Source organism: Phyllostomus discolor, chromosome 2 (assembly GCF_004126475.2).
Source record: "Phyllostomus discolor isolate MPI-MPIP mPhyDis1 chromosome 2, mPhyDis1.pri.v3, whole genome shotgun sequence".
Taxonomy (NCBI): Eukaryota; Metazoa; Chordata; class Mammalia; order Chiroptera; family Phyllostomidae; genus Phyllostomus; species Phyllostomus discolor.
The window spans coordinates 124,845,626-124,855,717 of record NC_040904.2 but is presented as its reverse complement, the minus strand read 5'-3'; positions in this window follow the sequence as shown (position 1 = coordinate 124,855,717).

Below are 10,092 nucleotides of genomic sequence, written 5' to 3'. Positions count from 1 at the left end.
CACAACGCAGCCCTGTTCCCCGCCCGGAGAGAAGCGCAGTCCTAGTGGTTCGGGTGGCTTGCTCTGCACCCTACTTGCAGGCTGCGCAGCGTCTGCTCCGCCCACCACGAGTTTGCTGCTCCTGCGCTGCCGGTTCTTGGCGCCACCGTCTCTCTGTGCTTTCCCTCTGGGTGCTCACTGGGCTCCCAAGTTCTGGACCCCCGCGCAGAACCCTCACTCGGAGCCGCTCGTGGACCGCCTGGCACTCCCCCAGTTCCCTCACCGCCTTCCCCGCTGCCCGGACCTGGTGGAGCTGCTGTTCTGCGTTCAGGGATGGCCTTGTTTCCTCCGGTGTGTTTCCTGTGCCCCACCCCGAGTACCAGCGTGGAAACAGCCCCCTCTCCTGCTGCCGGACACACTTGACTGATTTAATACGTCTTGTAGCACGCCCTTTTCTTGTTTCGACTTCTGTGGGCCGTTCTCCCCATAGGATTCACTTAGTTCCATCCCTCTTTAAAAACTAAATATATGTCAGACACAAAAGGAAAAATACTGTATGACTCCACTTATATAAGGTAGCTAGAGGAGTCAATTTCATAGAGGCAGAAGGGAGAATGGTGGTTGCCAGCGACGGGGAAGCAGTTTGGGATGGGATGAGTTATTGTTTAATGGGTACAGTTTCTGACCAAAGCTCTCTGACCAACTTTAGTCAGAGAGGCCTCTATTTGCATTACCAAATTGTAGTGGGAATCCCTCACCCTTCCTGTATGACCAAATTCCTCACCCCAAAAAGATACCTCAGGTGATATCTGGTCACCCTGGCCTGCCTTCAGCAAGAATCCTCTCAAGTCAGTTTAGCAAAAAACTAACCCATGCTCTTAGTAATTTTCCATCCAGGACCACTAACTGCCTTTCTTGGTTATAAATCCCCACTTGTTCACACTGTATTCAGAATTGATCCCAGTTTTATACTGAGGTCTTACCCTCTTGCAAAGTCCTGACAAAAATCCGTTTTCATCACTTGAACTGCTTGTGCAGCTCAGGTTTTCTGTTTCTGTTTCCCTCCCTGCCTCCCTTTCTCTCTCTCTCTCTCTCTCTTTCCTTTTAGCTCTGATTTTCTTTGGTATGTCATTTTGGGAAGGTGAAAAAGTTCTGGAGATGGATGGAGGTGGTGGTTGCACAACAACATGAATGTACTTAATGCCACTGCACTGTACATTTAACAATGGATAAAATGTTACATTTTGTTGTGTATATGTTACCACACACAAAAAAATTAGATATTTTTTAAAACAAGATTTTTTGAAAGTTAAATATATAAAGGAAGCATTAGTCCAGAGATCCTGCAATTGTCCCTCCTGGAGTTTGTTGGCTTGTCTTAGAGTTCTTGGCTCCTCTTTTTCTAGGGTCGCCAGAGAAAAATACTGGACAGCAAGTTAATTTAAATTTCAGATAAAATTTACATACTTACACTAATATATGAGGTCTGTCTGTAAAAACTTTAGCCATTGTTAATATAATGAGGACGGTTTGCACAACGTCAGTCCAACCTGGCAGCTGAAGAGACTGGACTAGAATGCATGTGCGTGAACAATGACACCTTCTCTGTGATAGTCAGTGGGGGAGGTAGTTGCTGTTGAATGAGTGTGTGTACTGTGTAGCCATCACATACAAAGATGAGTAGAGCAATGAATCTGCATCAAATTTTGCATTAAGCTTGAACATTCTTCCATGGAAACTATTCTGATGATTCAGAAAGCTGCAGCTGTGGGCAACTGGTGATTGGCAGCTTCATCACGACAATGTACCCACTCATGCATCATTCTAGTGCAGAGTTTTTTGGCAAAATATCAAATCACCCAGGTGATTCAGCCCCCCTTACAGCCCAGATTTGGTGCTCTGTGACTTCTGGCTTTTCCCACAACTCAAATTACCTTTGAAAGGGAAGAGATTTCAGACCCTGGAGGAGACTCAGAAAAATATGACTGGATAGCTGATGACAATTGGGAGGACCATGTGAGGTCCCAAGATGCCTTCTTTGGAGAGAACTGAGGTATATTTTTCCTATGTACAATGCTTCTTGTATCTTGTATCTTCTTCAGTAAATATCTCTATTTTTCATATTACATGGCGGGATACCATCTGGACAGACTATATATTTATATATATGTGTGTGTGTATAATTTTACATACTTAGTGTATATTATATATGTATACATGTATATATACTATCTCAAACTAAGCACAGGACATACTTATACTGAAAAATTATTACTTTTGAAATTGAAAATCACATAGGCATTTGGACTTCCAGCAAACATGGAGGCATAGGGAGATACACTTTGCCTCCTCACACAACCAAAAGAAGGATAACAACAAATTTAGAGACAAAAAATAACCAGCACTGCCAGAAAATCGAACTGTATGGAAGTCCAACAACCAAAGAGTTAAAGAAGAAATATTCATCCAGACTGGTAGGAGGGGTGAAGATGAGCATCTGGAATAGAGAGGACACATGGCAAGGTGGCAGCTGGTGGACCAGGCAGTTCCACATTTGTGTGCAGATAAACCAGGAGGAACAACTGGGCAGTGAGTCAGATGGTGCGACCCAAGTTTCCAGTGCAGGGAAATAAAGCCGCCAAACCTCTGACTGCAAAAATCTGTGGGGGTTACGGCAGTGGGAGAAATTCCCAGACTCACAAGAGAGTTTATTGGAGAGACCCACAGGGTCCTAGAAGGTACACAAGCCCACATGCCTGGGAATCAGCACCAAAGATCCCAGTTTGCTTGTGGGAAGCGAGGAAAGTGGCATTGCTGATAGCTGAGCAAGTGGCATTGCTTCCTCTCTGACCCCTCCCCCACATACAGCACTACAATGGACCAACCTGGGTTGCCCTGCCCTGGTGAATACCTAAGGCTCTTCCTTTTACTACGTAACAGGCTCACCGAGACAAAAAAAAATATGACTCAAATGAAAGAACAGATCAAAGCTCCAGAAAGAATACGACTAAGTAATGAAGAGATAGCCAACCTATTGATGGAGCGTTCAAAACACTGGTAATCAGGATGCTCACAGAATTTGTTGAGTATGGCCCCAAAGTAGAGGAAAAAGTGACAGCTATGCAAAGTGAAATCAAGGAAAATGTACAGGGAATCAATGGTGAGAGGAAAGAAACTGGGACTCAAATCAATTATTTAAAGTAGAATAAAGAAATAAACATTCAGCCACAACATAATGAAGAAACAAGAATTCAAAAAAATGAGGAGAGGCTTAGGAACCTCCGGGACAACTTTAAACATTCCAACATCTGAATCATAGGGGTGTCAGAAGGAGAAGAGAAAGAGTAAGAAATTGAAAACTCATTTGAAAACGTAATGCAGGAGAGCTTCCCCAATCTGGCAAGGGAAATAGACTTCCAGGAAGTCCAAGAAGCTAAGAGAGTCCCAAAGAAGTTGGACCCAAGGAAGCACACACCAAGGCACATCACAATTACATTACTCAAGATAAAAGATTGTCTATCCTGTACCTACCATTTATGCTTCTTATTCCCTGTGCTGTTTCCTCTATTATCCCCTCTCCCCCTCCCTGCCGATAACCCCCCATGTGATCTCCATTTCTGTGATTCTGTTCCTATTCTACTTGTTTACTTAGTTTGTTTTTGTTTTGTTTTGTTTTGAGGTTGAGTTGTTGATAGTTGTGAGTTTGTTGTCATTTTACTGTTCATATTTTTATCTTCTTTTTCTTAGATAACATTTAACATTTCATATAAATAGGGCTTGGTGATGATGAACTCCTTTAACTTGACCTTATCTGGGAAGCACTTTATCAGCCCTTCCATTCTAAATGATAGCCTTGCTGGAGAGAGTCATCTTGGATGTAAGTCCTTGCCTTTCATGACTTGGAATACTTCTTGCCAGCCCCTTCTTGCCTGGAAGGTCTCTTTTGAGAAATCAGCTGATAGTCTTATGGGAACTCCTTTGTAGGTAACTGTCTCCTTATCTCTTACTGCTTCTAGAATTCTCTCCTTCATTTTAATCTTGGGAAATGTAATTATAATGTGCCTTGGTGTGTTCCTCCTTGGGTCCAACTTTTTTGGAACTCTCTGAGCTTCCTGGAATTCCTGGAAGTCTATTTCCTTTGCCAGATTGGGGAAGTTCTCCTTTATTATTTGTTCAACTTTCCCACTTGTTGCTCTTCCTTTTCCCTTTCTGGTACCCCTATAATTTGGATGTTGGAATGTTTAAAGGTGTCCTGGAGGTTCCTAAGCCTCCCCTCATTTTTCTGAATTCTTGTTTCTTCATTCTGTTCTGGTTGAATGTTTCTTTCTTCCTTCTGGTCCACACCATTGATTTGAGCCCATTTTCTTCCTATCACTATTGGTTCCCTGTGCATTTTCCTTTATTTCACTTAGCATAGCCTTCATTTTTTTGGTCTAATATGCTACCAAATTCAACCAATTCTGTGAGCATCCTGATCACCAGTGCTTTGAACTGTGCATCTGATAGGTTGGCTATCTATTTGTCATTTAGTTGTATTTGTTCTGGAGCTTTGATTTGTTCTTTTGTTTGGGCCATTTTTTTTTTTTGTCTTGACACGCCTGCCATGTAGTGAGTGGCAGAGCCTTAGGCATTCACCAGGGTGGGGCAACCAAGTGGCTGAGTTGTGATGCTGTATGTGGGCGAGGGGTCCAAGGGGGAATAATGGCACTTGCTCTTCTCTTTGCTGGATTTCAGTCACTTCCCCCACTTCCCTCAAGCAAACTGGGCCCTTTCAGTGCTGATTCCTGGATGGGTGGCTTTGTGTATGTTTTAGGACCCTGTGGGTCTCTCCAACAAACTCTCCTGTGAAGCTGGAAGTTTCTCTGAGCACCTCAACCCCCACAGATGTTTTCAATGGATGTTTTGAGGCTTTATTTTCCAGGGCTGGGACCCTGGGTTTTGTGGTCTGTCTCGCTCCCCAGTTTATCCTGGTTTAGCCTGGTTTATCTGCATGCAAATGTGGGACCACCCCATCCACCAGCCGTCTTGTGTGCCATGCCCCTGCACAATCCACCACCTCACTGGGTCTGCCAGTCACTGCTTTGCCGTTACCCCTCTCCTCCCCTCCTACCAGTCTGGATGAATGTGTCTACTTTGACTCCTTGGTTGTCAGACTTTCATACAGTTCAATTTTCTGTCAGTACTGGTTGTTTTTTGTTTCTGAATTGTTGTTTTTATTTTGGTTGTGTGAGGAGGCACAGTGTATCTATCTACGCCTCCATCTTGGCCGGAAGTCCTATTTCAAATACATTTTTTGTATAGATAAGGTCCCCATGAAGGCAATGTGCTGAGTCTATGAAAGTCATAAGGAGGTTGGTGTGTGAAAATGAAGGGTGAGGGGGGAAATAAGAGATGTGTGTGTGTGTGTGTGTGTGTGTGTGTGTGTTTTCAAGGCAAAGACTGAGGACTCAGGACTTGGAGTTCTCAACTCTCCAGCTCTTAGATTTAGGGCTGCAGGCTTCCAGGGTCCATTACACTGAACTCCACAAACTACGACATGCTCCAAGGAACCTGAAACCTAGATCCTGGTGCCCACTGCCTTGCATAGACCTGCATTCCAGGAGCTGTGCCCCTCCCTTTCTGACACAGCCTCCACAGCTCTGAAATCCCGCTCCTGTGGGAGCTGGGCACAGGGCAGTGGGACTAATCCTTGAAATAGTTCAGGGAGGATTATCTCAGTCTCTTGGCAGCAGCACCACAGGCTCATTTGCAGGAAGGGGGAGGCCAGAGTAGGGTGGCTGCCCAAAGTGGGAAGGCTGGGGAAAACAAATGCCCAGCAAAGGCCTCTGGGCAGAGCATGGCAAGGAGGGGGTCCTCAGGGATGGGGCTAAATCTCAGAGGTGGGATTATGCAAATAAAGCCAATTCCAGCCAGAGATCTGAAGCTTGAAAAAACCCAGCTTGGGGGAAAGAATTTAAATTATAAAAATTTTAAAGTATGAATGCGAAGTAATCCTTTAAGGTGTTTATTTAACAACCAAATCATTCCAACACAATGAACCCTATGTGAAACATCCTCTCCACCTGCCCCCAACACCTCAACAGGCACCTTCTCTCTTACCCACACTACCACCCATGCTCAGGCACTTTCTCTGTTCCTCCTTCCCATTTTATAAACTAAGCAAATACTGAAATTCTACCTCCTCCAGTAGGTGACCGGAAGACAAGATCCGATTTCCTGGGGCCTCCTGATCCTGAAATTATGTGAACATGACTAGGGCAGAAGTAATCAGTATGCAAATCGGCTCTCCGGTGTGCTAATGTTTATGCATAAGATGGTAATGTAGCTAGGAGGACCTGGTAAAAAGTGGGCCAGGGGAGTGAAGGATGGGTATGAGTCATGGGTTGCTCCTGCTGGATGGAGATGGGGGTGCAGGGAAGAAGGGGAGGCAGTAGGGTCAAGTGTATGTCTGGAGAGAGATGCTGAGCACAGGAGGGTCTGGGTGAACTGGGTGGCTGGAGAGAGCAGAAGCTGAGTGGTGGGCCTGGGGCCCAGACAGGAGAGGCCTTTGCTCTGGTAGCCACTAGTCACATGTAGGTATTGAACACTGGAAATGTGGTTTGTGTGTGCCACTGAAGAACCAAAGTGTTAAAGTGCTTAATTTTAATTAACTTAAAAGTAAATTTAAAAATTGATATTCCATTCAGTTATTGAAAAACACAAGTATGTGTGAGACAGCTTCAGTATATGAATTTACTTTTTTCTTTTTTAAATATATTTTATTGATTGTGCTATTACAGCTGTCTCATTTTATCCTCCTTTATTGCCCTCCACATTGCACACCCCTCCCACCAATATCCCATCCCCTGCTTAGTTCATGTCCATGGATTTTACCTGTAAGTTCTTTGGCTTCTCCATTTCCCATACTATTCTTAACCATCCTCTGTCTATTTTGTACCTACCATTTATGCTTATTCCTTGTACATTTCCCCCCCATTCATCCCTCTTTCCACAGATAATCCTCCGTGTGATCTCCATTTTTGTGATTCTGTTCCTGTTCTACTTGTTTGCTTAGTTTGTTTTTGTTTTTTTAGGTTCAGTTGTTAATAGTTGTGAATTTGTTGTCATTTTACTGCTCATATTTGTCATCTTCTTTTTCTTAGTCCCTTTAACATTTCATATAATTAGGGCTTGGTGATGATGAACTCCTTTAACTTGACCTTACCTGGGAAGCACTTGATCTGCCCTTCCATTCTAAATGATAGCTTTTTTGAGTAGAGTCCTCTGGGATTAAGTCCTTGCCTTTCATGACTTTGAATACTTCTTTCCAGCCTCTTCTTGCTTGCAAGATTTCTTTTGAGAAATCAGCTGATGAGTCTTATGGGAACCCCTTTGTAGGTAACTGTCTCCTTTTCTCTAGCTGCTTTTAAGATTCTCTCCTTATCTTTCATCTTGGGTAATGTAATGCTGATGTGCCTTGGGTCCAACTTCTTTGGGACTCTGAGATTCCTGAACTTCCTGGAAATTTATTTCCTTTTCTAGATTTAGGAAGTTCTTCATTATTTGTTCAAATAAGTTTCCAATTTCTTGCTGTTTCTCTTCTCCTTCTGGCACCCCTATCATTTGGATGTTGGAATGTTTAAAGTTGTCCCGGAGGTTCCTAAGCCTCTCCTCATTTTTTCTGAATTCTTGTTTCTTCATTCTGTTCTGGTTGAATGTTTATTTCTTCCTTCTGGTCCAAACTGTCGAACTGAGTCCTGGTTTCCTTCCCTTCACTGTTGGTTCCCTGTACATTTTCCTTTATTTCACTTTGTATAGCCTTCACTTTTTCCTCTATTTTGGGACCATACTGAACCAATTCTATGAGCATCCTGATTACCAGTGTTTTGAACTCTGCATCTGATAGGCTGGCTATCTCTTCACTGCTTAGTTCTGTTTTTTTGAGCTTTAATCTGTTCTTTCATTTGGGCCATATTATTTTTGTCTCAGTGAGCCTGTTATGTAATAAGGAGAGGAGCCTTAGGTATTCACCAGGGCAGGGAAACCCATGTTTCTGCACTGTGGTGCTGTATGTGGAAGAGGAGTCTGAGAGGAAACAATCATGCTTACTTGGCTCTTGGCCATCTTTCAGTCTCTTCCCTGCTATCCACAAGCAACTTAGGCCCTTCTGGTGCTGATTCCTAGGTGTGTGGGCTTGTGTATGTTCTGAGACCCTGTGGGTCTCTCCAGTGAACTCTCCTGTGAGGCTGGGAGTTTCTCCTTCCACCTCAACTCCCACAGGTTTTTATACTCAGAGGTTTTGAGGCTTTATTTCCCTGCACTGGAACCCTGGATTGCATGGTCTATCTCACTCCCCAGTTGTTCCTGCTGGCTTATCCATACAGGGATGTGAGACCACCCCATCTGCCAGCCACCACCTTGCTGTGTATCCTCTCTGCCATGGCTGCCTGTCTCCACCTCTCCTACCAGTCTGGATGAATGTTTCTTCTTTAACTCCTTGGTTGTTGGACTTCTATACAGTTCAATTTCTGACAGTTCTGGTTGTTTTTTTTTGTTTGTTTGTTTTAAATTTGTTGTTGCCCTTCTTTTGGTTATATGAGGAGGCAAAGTGTATCTACCTATGCCTCCATCTTGGCGGGAAGTCTAAATTTATTTTTTCAATTTAGCTTTGTGAAACCTATATGCAGACCACATATTCCCAATAAAAATTTAGCATCCAAGTTGAGATGTGCGTCTAGGACTTAGTATGAACATTTTTCAGGTACCATATTAATAATTTTTATGATTACATGTTGAATGATAATATTTTGGATGTATGGGTTAAATAAATACATTACTAAAATTAATTTCACCTTTTAAAATGTGGCTATTAGAAATTTTAAAATCACACATTGCTCATATTATATTTCTAGCAGACAGCTATTCTCTAGACATAAAGGCTGCTGGAGAGACCTAACTCTGGTTTCTGGTAGAAAGGAAGAATTAGAAAGGTGGGTGCAGAAGATTATCAAGGGTACAGCCAAAGGTAGCTTGTTGGTGGGAGTGAGGGCAGGAAGGGAATGGAGGCTGGGGGGCAAGTAGAGACACCTCAACCTGGCAATGTTAAAAATGTGTTTCATGGGGCAGGTCATATATGTTAGTTTATATTGTGAGGCTTAGGTGTCTCTTGGTTCCCCCTAGATCTGCAGCCTGGAATGTCTCCTGTGCCTCTCCCCCATCCTTGTTCAGGTGCTGGCAGAGTATGTGTCTCATCTATAGTGGCAGAGCCATCACTGGGCCATAAACTCTGGCACACGGATCAGGCCTTATTTCTCCTTGTATTCTCAGTATTCACATCATGCTCTAGTTACAAGATACTTAATAATGTTTTGCTGACAGATGGAACAGCAGCCAAATTGCTGTTTGCTATAGTGGGCTGAATAATAGCATACTGGGCTGAAGAGACCTTAAGGAAAGAGGAGGGAGGCCCTGAGAGAAGGCTAAAGCATGCTGGGCCAGAGAGTCCTCATCCCCTGGGGGAGTTCTGGGGACCCCTAAGAAGTGGAAGAGAACTGTGTCTGTGTCAACCCAGTAACAGCCCACAACCCACCTTACTTCTGGATGACTGTTTGCATCTCAGAGTAAAGCCCTAGTCCATTAAATTGACCTACATTGCAATGGACTCTAAGGTGACTCTCAAGATCCCCACTGCCTGTTGTTCACACCCTTGCACAGCCACCTCCCCTTAAGTGTGGACAGAACCTGTGACTTACTTCTAATCAAGAGAATCCAGCAAAGGTGACAGGACAGGTATGATTACACATACGTGGCTATACTACCTATATAAGACTGTAAAATTGTGATGCCCAGGGGCAAGGCCTTGCTACCTTTGATAAAGTGGGCTGCCATGCTGTGAACCGAATATGGAGAGGGCCATGCAGCAAGGAGCTGAGGCATCCCACAAGGACTGAGGCTTTCCATCCAGCAGCCTGCAAAAAACTGAATGCTGCCACATGAGCTGAGAAGCAGATCCTTCCCAGTCAGGCCCCAGTTGAGAACCCAGCCCTGGCTAGAACCTTTTGTTCACAGTTGAAAAATAATTCACATGCCATAAATTTGCCCCTTTAAAGTATATAATTCAAGAGTTTTATCACA